Source organism: Cupressus sempervirens, chromosome 5, assembly GCF_028749045.1.
Source record: "Cupressus sempervirens isolate cs-2001-9-10 chromosome 5, ASM2874904v1, whole genome shotgun sequence".
Classification (NCBI taxonomy): Eukaryota; Viridiplantae; Streptophyta; class Pinopsida; order Cupressales; family Cupressaceae; genus Cupressus; species Cupressus sempervirens.
The window spans coordinates 734,111-750,886 of NC_143122.1; positions in this window are offsets into that span (position 1 = coordinate 734,111).

Genomic DNA, 16,776 nt, shown 5'->3' on the forward strand with positions numbered 1-16,776 from the left:
AACCATCTTGCTACCTCTTAGAGTCAGCCCAGCCACTCAAAAAATAGTTTGTCACCTAGTTGATCTTAACCTTCCATACAATATCATCCTTTTCTAAACATGGATTCATGCCATGAAATTTGTTCCATGCACATATCATCAGTGCATCAAGTTTCTGCATAATGGCACTGAGGTAACCATCCATGCAAATCTTGAACCCTTTTCTTATTGCAATGTGGTTGAAGCTTAATACACCAACCATTGTCCTAGAATCGAATTTGCCACACCATGACTAGCTCCTCTAGAACTTGCCATGATCCAGATACAATTTTAGCTTCTAGCCTTTTCATAGTTAAGATCAACTACCAAGGTTGTGGAGATAGATGCTTTTGTTGTTGGTGCTTTACCACTTGATCCACATACTCAAGGGCACCTGACACATCAAGGACCAAGGCCAAATACAACCCTTCAACTTAGACAACTAGGCTCTACCACATTTATTACCAAAGGTATCCTCAATGGAAGGGAAACTATTCCAGACATTTGTACATGGCTTTAGAAACAACCACCTCTAAAAAGTGAAGAACTTCTCAATCAACTCAAACAAAAATACCCATGGTCACATTGCCCTACTATTGAGTAATGGGATTATCAAAGAGGTGGCCTAGGCCACCTAGAGTTAGGAATTAAGTAGCCTGTGGAAGAATACAAAGAAAATAAAAAGAAAGGCTTAGGCTATGGACTCCCTGTAACTAGGCGCACCATGAATGATAGCTATGCCTTCACAAACATCCAAAATAGTCTCTCCAAGGTCGAAGACATCCCCAAGGAAGTAGAAAATAAATCCTACAATGATATCTTGCTTGATGAAATTATCTTAGGAGCTTCTATGCTCTGCCAATTATCCCTAAATCTAACAGACCTACCACTTGCTCACCCTATACTCATTGATTGGGACCAACCAAGTGTTGTCCATGTTGATGAATTTTCTATAGAGCACACACTCCTTTGATTCATGGGGGCAAAAACACCACATCAACAACCACCACTACCATCGGCATGTGTCTACAAACTGGATCTAGTAGGTTTCTTTAGGGAGGAGGAACTCTCTATTTGCAAAAATGACCTAAAAAATGAAACAAAAAACAAAAGAAAATTCATCTTCTAGTGAAAACTCCTTTGGAGCACCAGTAGATGATTCAAAAAATGAAAAGAAAATAAAGGATGCATCCAATGATGAAAACATCTTGGACGCATCCAAAGATTGAGATTTCATCCTCCCCTATAGGATCATAGGCCTACCATTTCATCAATCTTGACAGAGGAAACTAGTCCGGTCAATATCAATCTGATCAAAGTACCAAAGATCACATACATTGTGGAATCTCTACCACCTAAATAGGTAGAACTCCTCATCAAATTACTCTATAAAAATGTTTGTTTCTTTCCATGGTCCTATCAAGACATGCTAGGGTTGGACCCCAAGCTAGTGGTACATCATTTAGCCATAGATCCAAAAGCTAAACCTGTCAAGAACAAACTCTGAATGATGCACCCCAAAGTTGCTTTACTAGTGAAAGCAGAGTTACAAAAATTTCTAGAGGCAAAGATCATTTGCCCAATCGACTATTCATAATCAATCTCCAACATGGTACCTATCACAAAGCCTTTTGGTGATATTAAGATTTGTACAAACTTCATAGATCTCAACAAGGCTTTCCTGAAGGATGATTTCCCATTACCAAACATCAATATGATTGTTGATCTCACTATAGGCCATGAGCTCTTATCACTCATGGATAGTCTCTCTAGATACAATCATATCTAGATAGTAGAGGCAGACCAACATAAAACAAAATTTACCACCCCTTGGGGGAAATTTTGCTATAACATGATGTCATTAGGTTTAAAGAATGTCAAGGCAATATATCAATGCACCATGACAATCATCTTCCATGACCTGATCCATAAGACTCTTGAGGATTATGTGGATGATATTTTGGTCAAATCTCTTAATTCTCTTGATCAAATATCTCCTCTTGAGGAAGTGTTTGATTAATTGGCCAAATATCATCTTATGCTCAATCCTAAGAAATGTGTCTTCAGTGTTACCTCGAGAAAGCTCCTAAGATTCATTGTATTATGGCATGGTATTGAGATTGATCATAAAAAGGTCAAGGTCATCATGGATATGGCTCCTCCTAACACATAAACAACTTCACTCTCTTCAAGGGAAACTACAATCAGTCAAATGATTCATCTCCCAGCTCACTAATAAGTACCAATCATTAACACATTTATTCAAAAAAGACTTGAATTGATCAAGCAATAATTGGCTAATCCACCTATATTGGTTCCTCAGGTTGTAGGCCGTCCACTCATATTATACATCACAAATACCTCAACAGTACTAGGTTCTCTTCTAGCACAACTTGATGATGCAAGAAAGGAAAGGGCTATTTACTACATCATTCAAACTCTGGTTGGATATGAGCTCAATTACACATTGATGGAAAAGGCTTTCTTAGTCATGCTATTTTCCACTCAAAAGTTGCATCATTATATGTTAAGACACACTATGCAACTCATATCCAAAATTGATCTTTTAAAATATATGTTGTCCCATACAGTACTGACAGGGTGTCTAACTAAATGGGTCATGCTTCCTAGTGAATTTGACATCCAATATGTTGACAGAAAGGCTATCAAAGGCCAAGCTATAGCAGATCACTTGGCAGATGCACCTTTGGTTGCTGATCACCCTCTCATTATGGAATTCTAGACAAACACTATTTAATAGAAGAACAACCACCCTAGAAACTATAATTTGATGGATCTTACACATCCCATGGCTCTGGCACTGGCATACTCTTGGTCACACCTCAAGGAGATTACATTCCTAAATCTTTTAAACTATAGTTCTAGTGTACCAACAACATCTCAGAGTATGAGGCCCTTATTGTAGGGATCAAAATAGTAGTTGAGTGGAACATCATAGAGCTACTGGTCTTTGGAGATTCCCAACTTATCATCAAATAGGTCCTAAATGAGTATTAGACTAAAGATGACAAACTGTAGCCTTACAAGGAGTTGGTAGATCATTTGAAGGAGAATTTATTGGTTCACTTTTAGAGATCTCGCAGTAGGCTATGCAGTATGAATTATTAGTAAAGCATGTACATGAGTTTGCATACAAGAATTATGAATCAACATAGGTATGTCTCTTGGTTGGTCCCAAATCCCCATGGTACCATGGAATTCACACTTGCCTACAAAATGGTATCATATCTCCCCATCTCACACAAACTTAACATTAGAACCTTATTCACAAAGTATCCTATTATACTATCATAGCTCAAATCCTATATCATTGTGGCTATCACAATACTCTCTCTTGATGTTTAGACCAAAACAAGGCTACTATGGCCCTTAAAGAGGTACACATCAAACTTTGTGGTGCTCATATTAGTGAAATAGTTCTAGCTAAGAAAATCCTTTGGGTTGGATATTATTGGCCTACTCTAGAGCATGATTCATGTGACTTTGTAAAAAGGTGTCTACCCTATCAACAATATGCTAATCTAATCTGAGCCCTAGCTCAAGATCGGAAACTTGTTGTATTTCCATACCCATTTGCATTTTGGGGGTTTGACATTGTTGGTGTTATAGCACCTCTCTCTTTAGAATGACATAAGTGGATGATCACCACCACTAATTATTTCACTAAATGGGTAGAAGCAGTCCCCCTTTTAATTTCCATAGGAGTTCAAGTATCCAAGTCTATTCTCTGTCATATCATATGTTGCTTCAACATCTCGGCTACCATTTTTACTAACCATGGAGGTAATTTTGAAAATCTCAATATGGAGGAATTGTGCACTTCCCTTCATATCCATCACCATTTTTATAGCCCATACTTCTCACAAGGTAATGGTTAGGTAGAGGCAACTAAAAAAACCCTATTCAAAATCTTAAAGAAAGTTGTCAATGATTCTGGCCGTGGTTGGCATTTGCAAATCAACCCCATCCTATGGGCTTACTGCACCTCATTCTATACATCCATAGACACAACCCCATACTCCCTAGTTTATGGTGCTAAAGCAATATTACCTATTAAGGTTGAACTCCCATTAATGTGCATTTCTTTGTGGGGCTAGATATTAGATTAGGAATATAAAGTGGCTAGACTTACCCAGTTAGATTTACTTGATGATAAAAGGCAACAGGCCTATGACCACCTCATGGTCTACCAAAATTGCCTCAAGCGCAACTTCAATATGAAGGTCTATCCATGCCAATTTCAAGAAGGAGACATGGTCCTCAAAGAAAACATGAAGGTCCAAGCTAAGTGAGAAAAGAAAGGCAAGTTCAAGCCTACATGGCTTGGTCCTTATGTGATCACAACATCTTTTGATTCAGGGGCCTATTAGTTATCCACACTTGAGGGTGAATTCATAAATGATCCCACCAATATCATTCACCTCTAGAAATTCTATGCCTAAAAATCTTCAATGTATCCTACTCCCTCAAAATGAGAAAATGGAAGAGAAAAGGAAAAAAAAATAGTAAAGAAAAATAAGCATCTAATTGTAAAAACTTGGCAATTCAAGCGCCTTGGATAGGTACCCTAGTGAAAGCCTATCAATTAGGCACCAAATGTGCTTAGCCCTTTTATTATCTATCAATGAAATGCCTTCCTCCCATCACCCCCCCACCATACCTCATCACCCATCTTCCCATTTCTCAAAGTGTTCCAAGAATTCCATCCTCGCAATCCACCACACTCTGAGCATTTCCTTTTTGCATCCATTAGCTTGGAAAGCCTCCCTAAATCACATATTCTACCATGATTAGCATATCTATCCCACCCTTATACCTTATCACATGTATTATATCGTATGTAGTTTATCCTTGTACCTTACCACATGTAGCATATGAAATTTATTTGTATACCCTACCACGTGTATTATATCAGGCTTATTTTATCCTTTTTACCATGTCTATGTATCACATCCTTGTAACAACAACAATATTCGATGTACCATACCTTGGTAACAAAAAAAAACTTTTTTTATCATACCCATGTAAGAATAGATGTAATGCATCAATGTTATCTTTATATCCTAAGATTCTCCCCATCATACGCACACCCCCTATTGTATTCCATCATACATTCTTGAGTCGTTCACCCATTGTATAGTCCTTGTACATTTTTTGAGTGTTATAGTGAAACCCTATGTCATTAGCCTGTTATCTATAGAAAGGTATCATTGCCAAAGTTTTGTCATTATCCCCAACATATTATTGTTAGGTCCTTACAGGATGCATCCTTCCTTTTACTTAACCTTGGCCTATTAGTATCTAGTCCTACCAATCTCTTTGGCAAAAGGGTTACTTCATCATGGATTTCTTCTTTTGATATTAGGTTTTTTGTATATTTTTGTTTGAATAAGTCATTTCCAGGTGATCTAGTTGCTCCCTCCTCATAGTTTCCATGGTCTTCTATATCATGGTGTGCTTTGACTGGGGCAACTCGAAAGCATGGTTTTGACCAACATTTTTTTCTACTTGTGAGTCAGTGGATACCAGCCTTGCATATGCCAAACATGTTTTCATTCATGATCACATGATGTATTTGGGAAATATCATTTTCTTATGGATCACCCAACATCGTTTCCACACTACTTTCTTCGGGATTCATGTGTGATGCTGGGGAAATCCTTGCATGCTTATTTGATTACTTCCTATGTAATATTGGTGCAAAGGCCTTGATGTTCTTAGTAACATTGGTATATCCCCAGTATTCCTATATCAAAATAAGTGCCCAACTACATGGTGGTGCTCCCTTTTGGAACACACCCACACTCAACCTTCAATGGATTACTTCACACTCCCATCCTATGAAAACATCCCAACCTATCAAGGCATCCCATCCTATCCAAGCATCCCATCCTATCACAACATCCCATCCTATCCAAGCATCTCATCCAATTAGTCCTACAATCATGATCCAACAATTTTTTCCATATCATAATCATGTCTCTTGCATTAATCCTTTGGTATCCAATCCTATATCAATCATAATCATAGCTTTAGCATCAATCATAATCATATCTCCTACATCAATACCATAGTATCCAGTCCTTTATCAATCATGATCATAGCTCCTGCATTAATCATAATCATAGCTCCCACATCAATCATAATCTTAGTCATCACCAATCATAAATCCTAGAATCATAATCTCCCCAAACCTCCCATCTTCCAAATCACTTCCCTGGGTACAGGTTAAAATAGTCAATCACCAATTTAAAAAAAATAATCACCCTCCCCCCTCCCCTGGTCACCAATGTTATTAACCATTGGTTATCCTAGTGCACAAGTTTCTCCTTTATATCCTTCTCCCATAGTGAGAGTATGTGCTTTCTTAGTCCCCTCTCTTAACCACTCTCAGTCCTCCTACTCGCCCCAAATTTTTGTACTTTTCAAGAAGCTATTGGGCCTCACCTTTTCTCCCTACCAACTTCTTGAGGGGGCATCACATAGTCCATTCTCTTCTCTTCTACTAAAAAACTAGGGCAACCATGTTGCTCTAAAAATTCTTCTTCAAGTCATTTATATTTGAACTTCTTTGAAATAGTGTTGTCCCAACACTATGTCAAAGAGGGGAAAAATGTAGAAACCTAAATCTGATTACACAAATAGGTAATCATATTTAGTCATCTCCTAGGACATTATTAATTAAATATTTATTATTTAATTAATTAATCATCATCCCCTAATTCATTAATTAATTTAATTAACTATAGTTCAATTGATAAAATCAAATAATAACCCAAGATCAATTTATCAATAAAATCTGTATTCCTCTATTAAATTTAAATAAATCCTTGAATCTATTTAATTTAATCCCACATCTCCCATTTTATTAAATAAATAATTTAATAAATCATTCCTAACCCCTAAAACATCCCTAAACCCTATCTTTACCCCTAATCCAACCCATCCACCCATACTAACCTCACTTAGCCACCTAACTAACCCATCCCATCAAAGCTAAGCCACTTTCCCCCTAACCCCATTTCTAAACAAAGTCTAATCCCCCTCCTAAACATATGCACAACTTTAAGCAAGGGTTAAGACTTGCTAACCCAAGTCAAAGTCAACAAATATTCCTTATCCTCTTCCATCCTTATCCAAGAGCATTAATGGATCTTACATGCCATTAATACCTCTCACATCCCTCTTAATGCCTTTTACATCCCTCTTAAACACTCCTCCTCCCTCATTAATCCCTTTGACCAACCATTATCCCATCCCCTCATGCTCATCCTCCTTGCAACAAGTGTCACTCCCCTATTGGCTCCAAACAAGCACAATCCCTGTGCTCCCCTTTCAAAGCACCCTAACCCTCCCTCACCTTTTTTCCATCAAAGCATCTTGACCCTCCATCTCTCTACCCCTTAGCCTATAAATGAAACCCTCTCTCTTCACAAATATCATAGACTTTTATGCAAACTTATAATGCTCCACTGAGCACTACATCATACCTATTTTTGCACCATAGCCATGCTAAAATCCACCTTCACCACCATTGTTGAATCCTCCATCCACTCCCATGCTTGAAAAACATGAAATGTCCCTTTACTGATTTTTATTGATATTTCTAGCCTTAAATCAGAACTTTAAAATCAAACAACCAATATTACAAAGATCTGCCAATTTCCCAATAAAACCCAAATCCGGTATGTCCAAATTAGTGCCAAAAACTTCACAACTTCACAAATTATTAATAAATCTGAAAATAGACATTTTTACAGAAATTTCAGCAGCATAACAGCCTAAAAAATGAAATTTCCAGATTTGTATAGCCTTTACACAACAGCTCACAAATGTAGGGCAAAACTATGCTCAATCGGGCTCCCGAAATTAACACAAAAAATGCTCGGAAACACCACAAAACACTCATAAACTATCTCAGAAGTTTAATCATGACCCAATACATATATTCAGCTCTATTTTAACATCATAAAGTCTAAAATACAGCAGCAAAACAAACTGATATGAAACACTCAACTGAAAACCCAAACTCAAACCAAAAACAACCCCGAAAACACCCAAATCGGCACTATCCAGCACAAAGGCAAACTCTGTATGAGCATGCACATGGAATGGCTTCAAACTCCTATCTTTAGCCTTCCTGGAAACTTGCAAACTCCCATTCTTAGGTCTCCTTCTCCACAGGTTTGGCAGCCTCTGAAGAACAACAAGAAAATTAGCAAGAATCAAGATGTAGAATGAGCCCAAAATGCCTCCAAACCCCTTTTAAAGAGGGCATAACCCTAACTCACGTCCAAGAGGGGTTAATAAAATATAATTTAATAATAATTTTTATTTATTAGTCCATTGGTTTCCAAAGATTAACCCCTTTTTCCGAAATTTCACCTTTTTGGAGCCTGCCTGCCTTAACAAAGTTTTTTTTTTTTTAATTATTTGAATAGGGGACATGACAAGTCCTCCCCTCCCAAATATTGCTTGTCCTCAAGCAATGAAGGTTGGAATTCTCAAGAATATGTTCTCCTTCCCAAGTTGCATCCTCTAGTGGTAATCCTTTCCATTTGACCAAATGCTCTATGATGCTCCTATTTCTCAACCTTTTGTCTCTTGTATCCAAAATCTCTTCTGGTATCAAAACTAATTTCCCTTCATCATCAAGAGGTGGTAATTCTGTAGATACTATGGTTTGCTAGCCTAGAACCTTCTTTAAGAAAGATACATGAAAAATATTATGTATTTTTCTGTTTGGTGGGAGCTCCAATTCATAAGCTACCTCTCCTACCTTCTTGATGATTTTATAAGGCCCATAGAACCTTGGCTTGAGTTTCTATGCCCCACTTCTCTTCAAGGTGTTTTGCTTATATGGTTGCAACCTAACAAATACCAAATCTCCCACCTCAAAAGATCTTTCAATTCTTTTCCTGTCAGCATATATCTTTTGTTGGTTTTGTGCATGTTGTAGATTATCCTTGAGGGACCTTATTATGTCTTGGCTTTGCTTGATGAAATCACTTGCTGCGGGTACTCTGCTATTAGAAAATATTAGATCAACAAAGGAAAGGGCATCGTAACCACAAATAGCACAAAAAGGAGGCATACCAATAGACATGTGATGAGATGTATTGTAACAATACTCCCCTAGGTGTAACCATTTCACCCAAGCATGTTGTTGATTTGAAACATAGTTCCTCAAATATCCTTCTATCCATTTATTAACTATCTCTGTTTGTCCATCTGTTTGAGGGTGATAGATAGTACTAGGAGTGAGTTCAGTTCCTGCCAAATGAAAGAGCTCCTTCCCAAAAGAGATGAGGAATCTACTGTCCCGGTCACTAACAATATTTCTAGGCAAACCATGTAATCTAAAAATTTCCTTGAAGAACAATTCGGCCACTTGTGATGCCTTGAAATCAGATGTGATAGGAAAGAAATGTGCATACTTAGTTAGTCTATCTACCACCACATATATGCAATCCTTACCTTGAACCTTGGGCAACCCAGTGATGAAATCCATGGAAATACTTTCTCATTTTTGTTCGGGAATAGGAAGTGGCTGCAACAACCCTGCAGGAAAATTTTGCTCACTCTTGCTTTGTTGGCATACCATACATTCCTTAATGTGTTTAAGGACATCCTCCTTCATACCCTTCCATGAAAACTTCTCTCAAATTTGCCTGTATGTCTTGAAGTATCCCTGGTGACCAGCCAAAGGTGTGTCATGAAAGGCCCTCAATATCCTCTCCTTAGTTTTTGACCCTGGCACTAAGAAGATCCTATTCTTGTAATAAATAAATTCATCAACAACCTTGTACCTGTTATCATCCACTAAATTATCCAAAATCTTGGTGGCAAATGAATCTTTAGCATACTCTAAAATTATGGAGACTTTCCAATCAGCAGAGATAGATGATAAGGAACACAAAGTGGGCTTTCTTGAGAGAGCATCAGCAACCACATTATTCTTTCCTTTCATCTATTCAATATCAAAATCATAAGCTTGCAATTTGCTTACCCATTTTTTTTGAGGATCATTCAAATCCCTTTGGTTCAAGAAGAACCTGAGGCTATTATGGTCTATCTTTATAATGAATCTCCCACATACCAAATATTGTCTAAACTTATGAAGTGCATGCATGATTGCCAACAGTTCCTTATCATAGAAGGAGTACCCTTTCTCTGATTGATTTAATTTTCGACTCTCAAATGCTATTGGATGTCCCCTTTGAGTTAGGACAGCCCCTATACCTTCTCCCGAAGCATCACATTCAACAACAAAAGGTAAAGAGAAATCTGGAATTGCAAGCACAGGGCATGAACTCATTACCTCCTTAAGCTTATCAAATGTTTTTTGTGCCTCTTCTGTCCAAAAAAAAGCTCCTTTCTTTGTCAAATCAGTCAAGGGGGCAGCAAGCTGAGAAAATCCCTTGGCAAATCTCCTATAGTAGCTACACAACCTGAAGAAACCTCTCAACTGTGTAAGATTAGTGAGTGGAGGCCAATCCAAAATTGCCTGAATTTTTTGTTGATCAACCTGTACTCCTTTAGAGCTTATAATATGTCCCAAATATAGGATCTCTGTCAAACCAAACTCACATTTAGATAGCTTAACATAGAAGGATTGCTGCTCCAAGATTCCCAAAACAGTGTCTATGTGCTTTAGATGCTCTTCCCATGTTTTATTGTATATCAAGATATCATCAAAAAATACCAAAACAAATTTTCGAAGATGCTGACTGAATACCTTATTCATACAATATTGGAATGTTGCAGGTACATTAGTGAGTCCAAATGGCATAACAAGAAATTCAAAGTGCCCATAGTGACATCTAAAAGCAATCTTTTCCACATCTTCACTCCTCATTCGGATTTGATGGTAGCCTGATCTTAAGTCAATTTTTGAGAAGTATACAGCACCATGTAACTCATCAATGAGTTCATCTATGCGTGGTATGGGATACCTATTTTTTATGGTCTTCTTGTTTAGAGCCCTGTAGTCTATACACATTCTCATTGTACCATCCTTTTTCTTGACAAGTACCACAGATGATGCAAATGGACTAGAGCTAGGCCTTATGAATCCCATGTCCAGGAGTTCTTTAATAGTTTTTTCAATTTCTTCCTTATAACCTCTTGGATGGCGGTATGGGGTTGTTATAACTAGTTTGGCACCCTGTTCTAACTCTATAACATTCTCAAAACCTCTATCTGGTGGTAATCCTAGAGGCAAGTCATTGAAAACTATACTATGCTTATCAAGAATATTTTGAATTTCAAAATGGAAATTACCTTGATTCTTTGGAGAGCTTGTTGGTTGGATTATGACTCCTGCTGCCCATGTTACTTGTCCTCTTTGAAAAGTCCTCTCCATCCTCTTTGTAGAGACTGCCTTAGGTGCTCCATTCGATAACCCTCTCAATATGACTTCTTTCCCATTGGAATGAAATTTAAACTCCATAGTTTGATGGTTCATGTAATAGCCTCCAATAGAGTGCAACCATTGAACACCCAATACAAGATCTGTCTCCCCAATACCAACCACATAGAAGTCATCACATAACTCATAATCTCCTAAGGTCATCTTGAGTTGTTTCACCACCCATGTGAAAGGCATAGTGAATCCATCAGCTACAGTAACATTGAATCCCTCAAAATCTTCTGCTTTAAGCCCTCTTTTCATGACAAATCCCTCATCAATAAAATTGTGAGTTTCTCCACTATCAAGAAGAACAGTCAACCTTTGCCCTGCTAGTACCCCTCAAATTTGGAAGGGATGGTATCTTGGGACTCCTGATAATGCTGCTAAAGTGCCATCCTTGATGATTTCTTTTACTTTCTCTTCTTGTACCTCCTCCTTAGTATCATGAAATTTCTCATGCTCATCTGAATCAGATTCTGAAGCAACTTCAATATAGTGCACTTGACCTTTCCCCAAACATCTGTGTCCTGGAACCCATGGTTCTCTACAAGTAAAACAAAGCTTTTTCCTTCGTAATTCACTCCTAGTCTCTTCATCTACCTTCTTTTTTGCTACATTTGTCACATATTTTGGTGGTAGTGTTGGGAAAGTCTTTTTCAGAAAATTTCCCTTATGTTGCCAAAGATTTGGGGGTTTTTGATTAGTGATTGATTTCATAGGCACACAAGTTTCAAGTTGCAAGCTTCTTTTGATAGCTTCCTGTAAGGTTGAGGGTGAGAAAGCCTTAACCAAACCCTTAACAGAATCTTCTAAACCATCAAGAAAAAGATAAATGATCCTCTTTTCACTCATATCAGGTACCATAACAGCCACTTTTTGAAATTCTTCTATATACTCATTAACTGATTTGGTTTGCTTCAACTTTGACAATTCTTTAAAGTACTCTTCATCATCCTTGAGGTCAAATCTATCTATCACCCTTTGACTGAAATCATCAAATGTAGTTACCTGATCGTGACCTTGAGTAGTCATTCCATGATACCACCAATCATAGGCTGCATCTTCCAAGTGTAGACTTGCAAATTGAATAGAATCACTCTCTTTCATGGGGTTAAGTGTGAAGAAAGTTTGTAATTTTTGTAGCCATGCTCTAGCTGAAATTTTATTTGTTCCATCAAAAGTAGGTGCTGTAAACTTGCTTATTTTATTTTTGATCTCTCTTCCACTTGTGTCATGCTCCCTCTTGTTCTCTTTCTTGGGCATCAAGGCGTTCATCATATCCACATATTCTCTAAAAGGAACTGAACTACGAAATTCATCATCTAAGACATTGTAAGTAGCTCTTAATGTAATCAAATTACCTGTAACCTCTTCCACTGGATTAATGGCTAGATTTGGTACTAGTGGCTCATTTGCAGGCAAGAAAATAGATTTGGTTGATTTAGATGGTGTGGATCTCCCATTTCTCGGCTCCTCTGAAGTGCTCCCTTTCTCATTAATAGATGCAGTTCCTTGTAATTTTTCTGTCAATATTTGCAAAGCCTCTCTAGTTTCCGCCAAACCATCCACTGTTTGCTTCTGAGTATTTTGGATGTCTTGGAAGAATTTCTTTGCCATCTCATCTGGATCAGCCATACTTTTTTCTTCCTTGGATTTTGTACTTTTGCTTTCAACTGGGAGTTTGATCAAAATTTCTTTATTCTTTTCTCGCTGCAAATATCTTTTTTTTCTTTCACTTAGTTGCATGCAATCATAAAATATGACATGCAAGATCTGGGTAGTTATCAAAACTTGACATGCAAGATCTGGGTAGTTGTTAAAACTGACATGCAACTTCTACAAACCCTCAAGCTGGCAAGATCACGGCTCTGATACCATTGAAATGTCCCTTTACTGATTTTTATTGATATTTCTAGCCTCAAATCAAAACTTTAAAATCAAACAACCAATATTACAAAGATCTGCCAATTTCCCAATAAAACCCAAATCAGGTATGTCCAAATTAGTGCCAAAAACTTCACAACTTCACAAATTATTAATAAATCTGAAAATGGACATTTTTAAAAAAATTTCAGCAGCATAACAGCCTAAAAAATGACATTTTTAGATTTGTATAGCCTTTACACAACAGCTCACAATTGTATGGCAAAACTATGCTCAATCGGGCTCCCGAAATTAACACAAAAAATGCCCAGAAACACCACAAAACACTCATAAACTATCTCAAAAGTTTAATCACGACCCAATACATATATTCAGCTCTATTTTAACATCATAAAGTCTGAAATACAGTAGCAAACCAAACTAATATGAAACACTCAACTGAAAACCCAAACTCAAACAAAAAATAACCCCAAAAACACCCAAATCGGCACTATCCAGCACAAAGGCAAACTCTGTATGAGCATGCACATGGAATGGATTCAAAATCCCATCCTTAGCCTTCCTGGAAATGTGCAAACTCCCATTCTTGGGTCTCCTTCTCCACAAGTTTGGTAGCCTCTGAAGAACAACAAGAAAATTAACAAGAATCAAGATGTAGAATGAGCCCAAAATGCCTCCAAACCCCTTTTAGAGAGGGAATAACCATAACTCACATCCAAGAGGGGTTAATAAAATATAATTTAATAATAGTTTTTATTTATTAGTCCATTGGTTTCCAAAGATTAACCCCTTTTTTCGAAATTTCACCTTTTTGGAGCCTTCCTGCCTTAACAAAGTTTTTTTTTTTTTTTAAATTATTTGAATAGGGGACATGAAAAAACACTCATCATTGGAAGCTTGAGCACATCATGAGCATACATCCCCTATCCATCAAGGACATATATACATCATTTTAGGTTATATCCAAGGAGCTTACCATTCTCGGTTTGCCTTCCTTTTGGTGATAACGTCATCCTATAACAAGTGTTAATTATTTAGTTTTGTATATGCTTTCATTATTAGTTAGTATTCCTTTTATTAAACTACTAAATTAGGTGATACAATTATAAGTAAATATTCAATAAAATTTATAAAATACTTATTAAAATGTGATCATATGTATTTATGTTTCTGTATTTTTTTATAGATCCCTTAACCTTCTTTTCAAATTATCAATTTTCATTCATGATATGTATTATGTAGTGTTAGTTATAAAACACCATTAAATTTTTAACATATTTTAAATCATACATACACATGATTTGTATTAAAATACAATTCATGTATATTGCTAAGATAAATAATTAACAGATAGATGAAACATAGATATAATAAAATAATTTTCTAAAAGACTTAATAAGAGAAATATTTTTATTCTTTATGCACCATTATAGAATGATGTTTACAATCTTGAATGCATTGAAAATATTTATAAAAAACAAATAGACAATCTTAAAATATAATCATATAATTTTTAATAATTTTTTATAAATCAAATAAAAAATATCATGTAATTTAAAAAAGAGATAATAGTTGAATAGTAGTTAAATTATTTTTTTGTACTATTAAAAAATGATTAAATAGGATTCAATATTACTATACACTTTTTTCTCTATAAACATAATATATCTAGATTTAGTTGGAATAAAGATCCCAAGAGAAGTTGGATATTGTATATCTTTGTGTTGGTTACAAGATTCACTGAAGAAAATATGGAAATGAATGCATGCTTGCTCCTTATTTCCAACCAAATGATCCCCTCATATTCTTGCTTGTACAGAAGATATTTGGAACAAGTAACACTACCAAAATCTTGCAAGTATAAATCTAATGTTTTCCTCATTTTTTGGTTAAACATTTCAATTTCAAATCATTTAAATGGATCAATTTCTATTTAGGTATTTTATGATAGATTATGAGACCATGCTTAGATTAGTTTTCAATTATTTTTATTTATTGACCATAAGATCTTCCAAATAAAAGATTCACAAAATTGTGTTGTAGGCTCCTTCCTTTCTTAAATTCACTTTAATTCAATACCATATCTTACTTTTGTGCATGATATTTTTGTTGAGAAGAGAGGAGAAATAGTAACAAGCTTGGTATATGAAACAAGTGCATGAGTGAATAATCCAATCTACAGTTGTGTTGCTACCATTTGTTGAATGTAGAACTAAGTGTTAGACCTTCAATCACAACTGGTAACCCTTCAAGAAGAGCTCATCCATGCATAGGATAATCTAGCTTCTCTAATAATTGCTTTGTTGGAACCTTACAATTGGAACAATTTTTGTTTTTTCATTGATGTCAAATCTATTGATAAGACATATTGCTACCTAATTTAAATATCATATCTATTTGATTGATGAAGAGGATTTGAGAAATTGTTCATAACAATAGCACCTAGAGGAAACGTTGAGTTATGGAAAGGAAACTACAATGAAAATTTAATTAGTTAGACTTTGATAAGATAAAGTGATTTTTTATATCAATAATGTAAAGCTAAGTCAAATAATAGAGTAAAAAGTTAAGGAATGTTGAGTGATGCTAGTGTCAACTGAGTCATAGTAAGTGTTGAGAAAATTAAGTGTTGACCAAGCATCAATATAGACTAGGCAAGATAGTTTATGCATTGCTAAAAAATTTATAGTGACCAAGTGTCAGAACTTAGTGATTTGTAAGTAACATTGTTGTGAATGAATTTGAGAAAATTGTGATTTGTAGCTGACTCAATTGATTTCTTGGGAGATGTAAATCATGTTGAAGATAACACTGATGAGTTGGATCATTAAATACAAAGTGAGGGTTAGGTATGATACATATGATTTAATTTGATGAATGAGAAGATTCTAGAAAAGAAGGAAGATGAATGGATACAATGAACTTGATAAACTAGATCATGAACCCTAAGATCTACGATGATCATGATAAATGAAGAAGCAAGAATTTCCTATTTAAAGAGGTATAGAGCCAAACTTAAAGAGAGGTGTACAAAGAAAGGTGAATTAGAGACACACAAGGATGAACACAAGTGTGTGAGAGTGAAAGAAAAGAAAAAGGAGATTTCTTGCATAGATTTTGTTGATATTGATAAGTGAATCTGAGTAGTTGGCTTAAGTTTGGTTGAAAGAAGAAGATTGATTGCTTGAAGGATTACCAAGTAATTCAATAACAGAGATGACAATGGGGAGAATTATTGAATCATTGCATGAACTAAAAAGTTATTTGAACCTGCAAAAGTGAGTTGTAATCATATAGATCAAACCCTACTATTTTCTTTCTAATCATTGTAAATAGTTTGTATTCAAATCCTTTTGACCTAAGGGTAAAAGCCTAGATCTGTGTCACCGTTTGTGATACAAAAACCTGTTTTGGTCAAAACTCATTTCTCTATCAAAACT